The sequence below is a fragment of the Centruroides vittatus genome, unplaced genomic scaffold (genome assembly GCF_030686945.1).
Source record: "Centruroides vittatus isolate TY-2023 unplaced genomic scaffold, ASM3068694v2 contig_726, whole genome shotgun sequence".
NCBI classification, from domain to species: Eukaryota; Metazoa; Arthropoda; class Arachnida; order Scorpiones; family Buthidae; genus Centruroides; species Centruroides vittatus.
In genome coordinates, this window is record NW_027122463.1 from 448,010 (window position 1) to 460,175 (window position 12,166).

The 12,166-nt window shown below is 26.7% G+C and overlaps 1 pseudogene; it reads right to left on the minus strand.

The window, feature by feature from the left end:
• Positions 1 to 1,421: 1,421 nt before the first annotated feature.
• The window catches only part of LOC136980820 (cell adhesion molecule Dscam1-like), a 146,586-nt pseudogene continuing 135,841 nt past the window's right edge, over positions 1,422 to 12,166 (minus strand).

Consider the following 12,166-nt stretch of genomic DNA (forward strand, 5'->3'; position numbering starts at 1 on the left):
TTGGACTACTCAGGGCACCTTTAATCGTCGAGAAATACAAAAAACCCGGGGGTTATTTCTTTATGTACAGATGTTAAGTGTGTGCGAGGGGGCAAGATTTTGTTCATCCTTTTTAAAGCTTAGTAGTTCCTGTGCATTTTGTCGATAATTTCTGAAATTTTGCAGGGAGGTTTGTGCATTAGGGGGATTGATGCTATTAAATTTTGGTGGTTAAAGATCGAAGGGATGGGGAGATAGAGGGGGAGGTCACTTGTCATAGCTCGAGGGGTAGGGCCGGACTTAATGAAGATTTTTACTCGTTATTTGCATTTGCAACTTTTTATAAACTTCATCCCTACTTTCAAAATTAATGCGATTTTATAATAATTAAAAATATAAAAAGATTTCTTAAATAAGATATCATAATAGATAGCGCAAAACACAATTTTAAATGTTGCCGGGAAAGTTAAGCAACTCGTTGCCGGATATTTTTTATTGCTAACACGAGCTTCTTTACTTTTTAAAAATAAAATAATCCTTCTTTAATTATTTTACGTTTTAATTTTGTTTTCATTTGTAAAGTTTATATAATTTATTTCAAGTAATTAAAAAAGCAATGAAAATTTATTGTTTATTTTATTATACGAATTAAAAATTGCCTGCCGAGATTTGCTCCTGGATCCGCCGTAGGATATAATTGACCTCGGTGCAGGTTATTCTTTCTCCACACACTCGTACACCAAGATATAAATGAGAGGGTTTAATATTTAAATAAACATTTTTATTATTATAAAGTTTCTACATTAAAAAAAATATATTTAAATATTTTATCTTCTTATCCAAACTTTAACTATTAACCTATATTAGATTCTTTTTTCCTAAATATATAAGAATAAAAAATAAATTTATCTTTGATATTGGAGTCGCTCCAAAGATTCTAATTCTATCCGAACTAATTAAATCAAAGGAAATAAATTTTTTAACAATTTAAAATAATTTAATATTGACTATGAAAATGTTATAGTTAACATTCACTTAAGAACTCTAATTTCCTTCTAATTAACCACCAGATAATTAGGTTCAGTTTACAATTAACTGTAATTAGAATTAAGTCACTTTTATCATCGTTGTTATTAATAATCAATTAAGATTTTTACTCCTTACATTTGAATATTATAAAATTTAATTTAACCTAAATAAACTTTTTGTCCTCCATAGCTTTGGTTATTTTCCAAAAACTCTAAACTTGAATTCTCTCCAAAAAAACTATTTTTACTTAAATTTATATTTGGAATAAAAAGGAAATATATATGTGTGTGTATATATATATTGAATCTCTTGTAAGGTGTTGTGACAATTTACAACGAAAACTTTATCCATGTTTTTGAATTAAGGATATGAAAAGGTAGATAAAAACATGTAATGTATTTGAAACCATAAGATTTTTGTCCATAAACAGTTTATTTTTCAGAAGAGAAAGGTAACAATGTATGTATAATATATATATACAAATGTAGATTGGTATGCTTTATGCGTCGCAGCAGTGATCTCATGAAAGAGACTGATCTATCGGAAGTGAGGGGCATGATCCCAATCGCATTCCGCTTCTGACATTTCACCATGACCAGCCAACAGATCTTCTTCCATATCCAAATCCTGATAGCTGTAAGCGAGGTCTTCCAGAGTTCTTTCGTACTCCGAACTGAAAGAAAAAAAATAAAATAAAATAATTTAAAACGTCCTAACGTAAAAAAAAATATCTCGAAATTTCAAAGATGTAAGCTTTAACGTAATAAAATATAGGCAAAAAATTATAAAATAGCATCCAAAATTATTAAATAATTCATTTTTAGGTTACAAAATTTGTCAATTTTTAAGTTTTTTGCGTCACAATAAATTAGCAAATTTGAAATTTAAACTGTAAAATGTTTCCAGCGCCATCTAGTGACGATTGAACGAATGCATAAAAATTGATTAAAATTTATATAATTTTGCTTAATCTTATTTAATAAATCTGGCATTAATTACGAATTTCTATATTTTAAGCCAAGAAATTAATATATAAACATGATTTTATAATATACATAATTCTTAAATTCTTAATTCTAGTTTTTAGACATATCTGCTCTTTAATGATTAATTAATTATAAATTTTTTACTGCAAGTAATTTAATTATTATAGAATTTGTTTTTCATCTATCAATATTGTATATTATTTATTTATTTTTTTTATTTATTTTACTAAAAAAATTATATATTCAAATATATAAACAAAAAGTGCTTTGATATATTTTGGAAATTTTATTAAAATAATAAAGAAAGATTTACAAAATATTTCTTTTCATTTCGTCAATTTCCATATGTATAATGTAAACAATTCTTAATTTAATAATTTATATATCACAGTTTATTTAAGAGCAAACCTATTTTTAGTCGTAGATACAAAACATGCCTTCGACTTAAATCTTATAAATCCTAAATAAGATATTTGATTATTAAGACGTAAGCTCGAAAATTTAAAATAGAGATGTTTTCCTCCATATTTAATATGATGAAAACGTTTATAAATAGTTAAAGTCGAAATGCGATTCAATCGATAATGCATTGAAAGTATATAAAATCTTACATCAAGTTTTTACTTTGTTCCGTTTTATAAACAAATCTAAATAATTCTAAGATATTGCTTTTAACATAATTAATTTTTACTTTATTTTTAAAGTTTATGCCAGCTTTCATTTCTAGCTTTTATATTTTTAAAGATTTTATGAAATTCGAGCCTTTTTTTTTTCAATGGATCGATTAGATTGTGATTTATGATATCGTATGTAGGCCTATATTTGCATTAATATTTGCGCATTGAAGTGCACTACTCCCCCCAAAAAACGTGAATTTTTATTAATTAAAAATAAATATAATGTTATTTTTGAATTACGATTAAAACTTTTAGATAAAATTGTTGGATTTGAATCGAATTTTTTCGACATTATATGACCCAAAATATTGGTTTCGAGTCACGTTATTTCATCCTTAGCTTATAAAATAATAATAAAAAAGATTTAAACTACGAAATGATGCTTATTAGTAATCAAGTGTGGTTATTTTATATTTTTAATTTTAAATATTATCAGGGCATTCTTCCAGAAAGGCGTGTAAACTTTGAAAAAGTGTGATGTTTAGTGTCGTTTTTCACCTACAAAAGCATTTAATATTTGAACAGTAAGCCATTTTTGGGGGGTGTACATAGATTTATTTTACAGGTTAATACGCTTGCATAAAAATAGTTAATAATTTATATTCAAATTTCAACTCCAAGTCATTCATTCCTTCAGAAGGTTCGATGTCTCGATTTCTCTCTTCTCTTTTTTATCTATTGTCGAGTGATGACCAAAGACCAGCCCAAGAGATTCACCAAATTTCAATCGAACTGACGTAGAAAGGAGTACGAAAATTAAATACTGTATTTAAATGAAATTTACTCTTAAAACTTTAAAACTTTTTAAAAATATATAAGATCGATTAATTAAAATGTATACGTGTTTAAAATGTGAGGAGAATACAGCGTATATCCGCTTATTCTCATAGCAGTTTTGAATATTGTGATGTTTAAAAGTTAAGCATCATGAAGCATGATGCAGATTTTCATTATAAGGTAATGTATTATAATAATATAAATCTCTCCAACTGCAGGTCTTCATTAACTGCTAAGAATTTTATTATAAAATTCATTAATTACAAGTATGCGTGTTCATATTTAAGTTGATAAAATCATAACTAAACTTAGAATTTCAGAAATTGTATACTGTTTAATTTATATACTTTAACCTTACATCAACATATAACTTAATATAAGCAAGAAAAATTATAAGATGATACTTTTATTATTTTACTGTATTTCGAAAAATAAAGGTTGAAAATATAATTTAATTAATAACTAACCTATGATTAATATCAATTTTTCTTCATTTTTGGGCCTAAAACATAACCTTCTATCGATTGCCAAGTGATTAATTGGCTAATTATTTGCCCTATATAATTAATGTAAGAAAACTTTAAACTACTACATTTACTTTTTTAAAATAGAATTTAACGATTATCACTATTATAGTTAAAGGTACTGCGTATGAAAATAGCATTAACATAAAAGTATATTGATGATTACTTCCGGAATGAAAATTCAGTAATGACAGAAGTAATTTTCTTAGGTATTACCAGCAATTGCTCCATGTATTTTACGTAATATATTACAAAGATATTGAACAAAGAATTTAAGTTTTTTTGGTATTTTTAATGGATTTTTAATGCTTCTGTCACACAGCCATTCCCCAAATTTGGCATTTAAAAATCTGTACCGAAAATTATTAAAATTCGATATTTTATTTTATATTTTTTTTATATTTAAAGTGGAAGTAGATTAAGTAATAACCTGTATTGGGACGGTTCAACGAGACAAATGAGTCGTTTACAAATGTCTTGACGGCTTTTTCTTCCCTTCACTTCCTCTAGTTCGGTCCATAATTCTCTGCTTTTGCGATATTGTTTATATACAGGATCCTGTTCCAAACAGGAACTGGGATGATGGCTTACTCCGTCATATGTCTGATATTCGACTGATCAATGAAATAAAATATTAATGCAGATATAAAACGATCGTTTAATATTTATGAAACAAAATCAAAAAGTTGCTGTATATACTTACGAACTTTTTGATATATATTTGTTTCCAGATTTGAGTGGTTTAGCAGCCTAAAAACATATAAACGGTTACGTTTAAAACCACTTTAAACGCCAAAAAAAAAAATAGTATATACTAATAATAATATTCCCATTTTAAATATTTTAAAATATTAAGAAAATCCGAAATTCCGATCGATTCGCAGATATGTATTTTTGTAAGCAATTTGGAATAAATAAAGGCAAGAAATTATGAAAAAAATCATTAAGCCAGAGAATGATTGAAAGGCTTTATCACCCAATTTCCCATAAAGGAAAATGGGTACCCGATAGTACCAAAAGATGATTACGTGTGAAAGAACCTCATACTGAGCAGCTGGATCGTGGTTTGGCCTTCTATATTGCTGACCAAATGTCTGGAGCTCCCTCACAGTCCCTTGCGAACTTTCAGTGTCCGAATCACATCCAGGCAGACGGAATGTAGCGTAAGGAGCTATGTCATCGTCATATTCTATAAACAAAATAATAAACGCTTACGATGATTACCACACACAACTTACAAACGACAACGATTGTCAACACTTCACGAGCCAACTTACGATGATTGGGATCCCCAGTCATAGACAGATCCTGTCCAGTAGGAGGTGACGTCAAAGAATTTTTTGGACCACAACTTTGGTATACTGAAGTATCTCGAAGGTTTAAATTTTCGACGTTTTTCTTCATTATTTGACCAGCCATTAAAGGCGCTGCATTAGGATTTAGCCCTCTTCTATCGTAGTAATCGTCTAAAAATTATTATATATGTAAAATAATCAATATTTAATGAATTTTAATGTTACAAAAAGATTTAATTATCTTATATTTTTTGTAACTGTTAGACTTTTTTCTTGAATTCTTATTTTCAGCGGAGAATGTAAAAAATTGAATAAAAAATATTTTCTTTTTTTTCACAAAAAAATAGTTATTTTGAGATTCAGCAAAAATAAATATTTGAATAAATTACCATTTCCGTGTCTCTTTTTGACACACACGCATACAGCAACACCAATAACGACAGAAAGAGCTACCACAGCTGCCACAATAGGAACAATGATGTTCAGATCTTCCCAAACATTTGAATCGTTTCTTTCTTGTATAACAAGCGGTGCTACCGTTCCTAAGAAATATGAAAACATGAAAAAAATTAATCTAGACGACAGAAAAATTTATATCTTAACTTTAAAAACCAGCTCACAATTAACAAATATATTAAGCATAATTTAATAAATTATAAATATTCTGTGAAAAGCAACATATTTAATTCTATTTGGATGGAGGGAATTGACGAATCACTGAGATTAAAGAGGATAATATTGTATAGAATCGACACACGTAAACTAAATAAACATTATATAGAGAATAAAGTAAGTTATCTTGTTGTATTCGGTTTAATATTTTCTATATAGAAATCATTGTAAAAAATTTTAAGTTTTATAGATTGGTAATGACACTGCAATACGAGGGCAATATGCAACGTAGGAGCATCCGAAAGGATTTTCTGCGGAAAAGTGGTCCTTATTTAGGTGTTAGGCACGTAAAAAACCCGGAAAACTCCACACGACCAGCCTGTTGCTCAGTTACTAACACAGGACCAATAACTAGTGTTAAATGATATTTATCCACTCGGCCACTTAGACTTAACTTTTATGTACTGTACTTTAGGTAAAGAGAAATGGGGGAATGATATAACCCCATTTGTCAAGTTAAAATGAAATTTGCGATCTTCCATTTGGTTTATATGCATTGGTAAAAACAAGATAATATTCCATAATAATGGAATATTATCCTGTTTAATCTCATAGTTAATTCGTCACATAAAGGAATAATAAACTGTATTTGTTACGTAAAATTATTAACTAACTGTCATACACTCTTAATTAATTTTTATTAAGTTATTTTTATTTTTTGTAAAATATATTCTGGTACTTCACGTTTGCAAAATTTGCATAATAAAATTTATATTACGCAAATGAAAATTTGCATGTTTAAATGATTAACTCAAAATTTTAGAAACAAATTTTTTGTTTAATCATCAAAATTGTCCTAGATAAGAAAATTCATTCAATAGATTAAAGTGAAAATTCTCAGTTTTTGTTTCTTTCTTACACCTCGAGGGAAATTACTTCAGTAAAGAGATCAGTTATTCTTGTCTACATTCGCTACAGGTATGGATGGCAATATTTTACTTCAGAAGAACGGCATAACATTGGAAGAATAAAGTGTGGTAGCAAACAATCGTATAAACATTTCTAGAAGAATTATAGATCTAGATGAAATGGCTATTATTATACTTTCTATTGTATAAAAACAGTTATACTTGAATTAATGCTTCACATTTTATTTTGAAATGAATAATATATGAAGATGAAACCTCACTTAGAATACAATTGCAAAGCAATGCCAATTACTTGTAGATAATTTAAAAATTCTGCTTCTTTCTTAATAAACAGAATTCTTATAACTAATAAATAATTTATTAGCCTGTTTATACTTTCATAATTATAATATTTATTTTCCAATAAATAACATTTAAATTTTACTGAAATAATAAACATTCAGATATTATTCTAATATATAGGATTTAATATGGATTATTCAAACTTTTTAAAGTTAATATTCATCATCTTTTTAATGTAATTAAACTTATATAGATCCAGTTTTTGAATACTTTTAATCAATAACTATGAATTATTCACAAGTTTATAAATATTTAAAATAAACATTTAAAAAAATGCATTTCTGTAACTTGATTTAAAACTTTTTACTTTACAAGTAAACAGTAATCTCTCTTATAAATAATCCAAAATTATTTTTTATAAAAAGTAATTATTAAAATTTATTGATTATGTTTATACGAAAAGTTTATTTTTTTTAGGCGTTCAAAAATTAATAATACACTGAACATATTCATAAATATATATTTACCTCCATCTAAAGTAAGAGTTGCTGCTTCATATTCGGTCATTGTAGAACCTGCTCCATTATGTGCAGTTATTCTCAAGCCGTACCATGTACCAGGTGCTAAATCACGGATGGTAATTTTCTCTTGATGAGGCAATGCGTTATTTGACGCTACTTTCCATTCTGTTGTATGAAGCCTCTTATAACGAATGACGAATGACTTGATGGGACAACCTCCATCATCCCAAGAATTCAATAGTAAAGTGAAAGATGTTGAATTCGTTACTATAAACATTTCTTTACTAGGAGCGACGGGAGCTGTAAATTATAAATCAATAATTATAAATACTAATTCTGATTAAAATGATGATATTTATATACACGTAAAATAATTTACTGTAGTTTTAAGTACTTATACTCTGCTGATACTTTAACGAATTATATTATTAATTACTAAATATAGTAAAATAAGTTAAATATTACGAGATATAAACTATTTTTTTGCAAAAAGTTTAAAGCAAAAAGCAATTCTCTGCAGAAATTTTCAATGGATCTATACAATAAGAAATTCGCTACTACGCAAAATTTCTGCAAACGTATCATGATATACCGAAAAATTAAATTTTACTGCAAAATATTTGAACAAGGCACAATCGTAAAGCTTTATTTTACCCTTTGAATACAGAAATAATTAAAAATTAAATAGTTAAAGAACTTAGATTACAGCTTTATTGCTTAATTTTTTAAAACTCATTCATGATGTCATTCTAAGCATTAAATTCTACGAGCAATTTTTCTTTTAACCTTAATTTCTGAGATAAATGCACTTAAAGATTTTCTTACGTCACTTCCTGTTTGTTAAAGGAGTCAAAAGAATGATGGTTTATACCAATATCAAAAATATTGATGTAACTTTAAATAATTAGATTGATGTTTTATAATGCATTATTAGATCAAATTAAATGTTATAAAATGGTAATTATATTTATTTTCAAATAAAACATCGTATATTATTGTGACATTGTCACAATACAATTTTAAATAATTTTTTAATTTAAAAAGTCAGTCCAGACTGAAAATTAGTATATAGTTTAATCTGGCTTCTGGCCCTAAGCTTTCCATATTTAGACTCAATTTTAATCTATCTAACTCCGTTCTCGAGAGTAACGAAGTATAGACGGACAAACAAACGGACTGACGACAGTGGGAATGTATAGATCTGCAAGCTAAATTGCAGCTCAATTAATATTAAGATTTAAAACATATATATAAAATTCATACCGAATAAGTTTTATGTAAACTTAGATAAAACTTAAATATTCATTTGAATTTCTCTAATTAAATACAAAATATCTGATTAAATTATTTAACGTGGAACACTTATTCGAAAAATGTATTAAAACACTTTATATAACTTTAATTAGAAACGTTATTCTAAGCATAAAAAACACAGTTGTAAAATTAAAGCTGACATTTGATGTTTATAATTAGATAATATAACAAAATAATAACAAATTTATAAAGTGAAATATAGAATGTTTCATTTGATTTATTTAAGAAAATAAGCAGTTTATATCTTTCAAAATAATTAATGACTTTCGAAAAAAAATAAAATAAAATAAAACAATGTTTAAACCATTTTTGAAAAATTATACAACCAAACAAAATGAATATATTTCAAGACGTATCTTTTAATATTTTATCAAGATGAAATATTAATACGTAGCCCTTGAAGATAAAATTTGTTTACTGTTTTCTAGCAATCTCTTATTATAAGATGATTTTTTATACGGCTTAAGTCGTGTAAAAACATATAGAAGAAAATTTCTGGTGGAATAAAAGCTATAAAATCATTATCAAACTCACGTTTTCCTTCAGTTTTTCCAGAAACTGTCTCGCTAGGTTCTCCTTCCCCACCTCTGGCCAATACAGCAAGGTAGAGAAAATATTTAGTTCCACACTGAAGATTTTCTAGTGTATAAGAATTTCCACGTGACAGAATCTTCACTTCTTCCACTTGACCAAATTCGCGTCTAAATTTAAGCACATAACCTAAACATTGACAATATCTAATGAGTGATGCTTAATTATATCCAATCTTAAGCATTATAATAACTTTATTAATATAAAAATTTTCTTATATATTTTTTTCTAATAATTAATTATTCCCTTTATAAATTAATTAATCATTTTAAATATTTAAAGTTTCGTACGATAATTAATTTAAATATTGCTTAATAACCATTGAGATGAATGGACTTTATTGATTTGAAGAATCTTTCGATTACATTCAGCCATTTTGATTTTGAATTTTTATAAGTAAAGAACGAGAAGTAAATATAAAAATGAAGAAAAAAAGATTTAATTTTGTCTAATTTTTGATTTTACCCGAAAAAAAATAAATTAATTTATTAATTCATCTTGAAAAGATTTTAGTATTTTTACAAACGGGTAGAGGAATATTATTATTATTATCACTTGGCAGAGATTCAATCCAGTTGATTAGAAATAAAAGGAATTTTTCACGAAGATATTCTAAAACTCTCCATTTCTAATTTAATTAAAAATGAATAAAAGTAAATGAATACAAAAATTTAATAAAGTAATTAATAAAATTGAATATGTTTTTATAATCAGAGATTTTTCTTCATTTGTTGAATGTATTTACATCGGGGGAAAAAAATCACATTTTCTTACTATCAATAATTCAATTAGTATGCAGCATTTGGTTTAAAACTTAAAGACAAAATGGTTAATTTGAAAATTTAACAATAAATTCTGTCATTAATTGTTGCAGGGATTTCGCTAGCTATAATTTTTATTATTATTCCTGTTTTGAGAATTCTTGATTAGATTTATAAGTAGAATATATAAAATTCACTAAAGCAAGAATATCCAATTTACAACTTGGGTCAGTTTTATCACACCCGCGTGTATAATAAACTGCTTTCTTCATCGATAAACGTTTTAATGGCATCTTTAAGGATTAGAAAAAATATATTCATAAATTTTTACATGGATAAAATATTATTCATATATTACACGCCCCTTCCAATTCGTTTTAAGTAGAAATACTTTTGGGAATTATTTTGTTCTCATCATAATATTCAAATATCTTATATTTTTTACATTATGGATATATATGAGCTAACTACTATATTTATTTACAATATAAATACAGTACTATATCCGTAATGGGGTCCCTAATGGTGTTCTTACATATTTACAAATTTCTTAAAGTTATAAATTTATTTAATATATTTTTTTTTTCCATACTGAAAAATATAGTAAAAATATTGCTGTAAATAATATATTTATATATCTAATAAAATATTTATTTTGATATTTTTATTATTTTGGCTACTTTTTGGCTAATTAAAAGCGCCATTTTTGGTTTACTCTTAACGGTAATTGGACTTAACGTCTGATTACGCGAGATTTTAATGTGAATTTGACGTCACTTGTAGAAAAAGTGAATAAATGACGTCAAATTGACGTAAAAATGTTTTATTATCCCAACCAATCGAACAAATTCATAATAAGTAACTCCTAAAGTTGTATTTTCTTTTATTTTAATCTTTAAATAAGTAAGAAAATTTAATTTAAATTCGATGAAAAAAATTTCGATTTTCTTTTCAAGTTGAATTATAGTTAAACGTCAATTTAAACCAATAAGAAGAGTCGATTTCGGTCAATAAAGGAGCATCTGCATTTCTTTAGAATATTATGTAAGAAGAATCGTGATTCGCTAATAATCAAAAAATAACAATCATCAACTCGTGCTAACAATTAAACTAATGATAATGATTCTTTAAAATATTTTGTAATTTGGAAAGATTTTTATTACCCAAACTATTACTTCGATTTTCCTTTTTTAATTACACCAAATTAGAGAAATTTAAAAAAAAACTGCCCAAAAAAAATGAAGTAAATTGAGGTATAAACATAAGAATTTTACCTTTTATCTTGGTGGAGAGATATTTGGAATTATGTTCCCATCTTAATTGCAGGGATGTTGTGGTGGCACCGACTACATTCAACACAGCGGGTGCGGGTAGCACTGAAACGAATCATCGATAAACATTCTAATGGCATCCTTCAATTAAGCAAGTAGTACTAAAAGAGGAAGAAGAAAAAAAGCTCAACTTCAATTAACAATAAATTTAGTTGTAGCAGTCGTTAAGATGGAACTTCAGAGTGTTAGTGATAGTTTCACGTAGATGCCATTTGGCCGTATATCTAATGTCACATAAAAGTGCAGATATCGTCAGACCCCTTAACAATAAATTTTCGGCAGAAAGTAGGTCGCATAAAGAATAAAATTATCTTCTTAATGCTTTCTTTCTACTTTAATATCGGTCAATCCGATTAATTTAAAACCGCGGATTTAAACGAACGAGCAGAAAATTGCCACGAAAAACGAAGAAAGAAAATTACAATTTTCATTCGATTTGATCAATATTGTAAAGTGAGAATTTATGCTTTTTAATAAATAAATTCTAATCTCGCTTGATATAATGTCCGTTGTTTCTCATTACTATAAATTTCGTGAGAGATTCCACTACCGAACAAG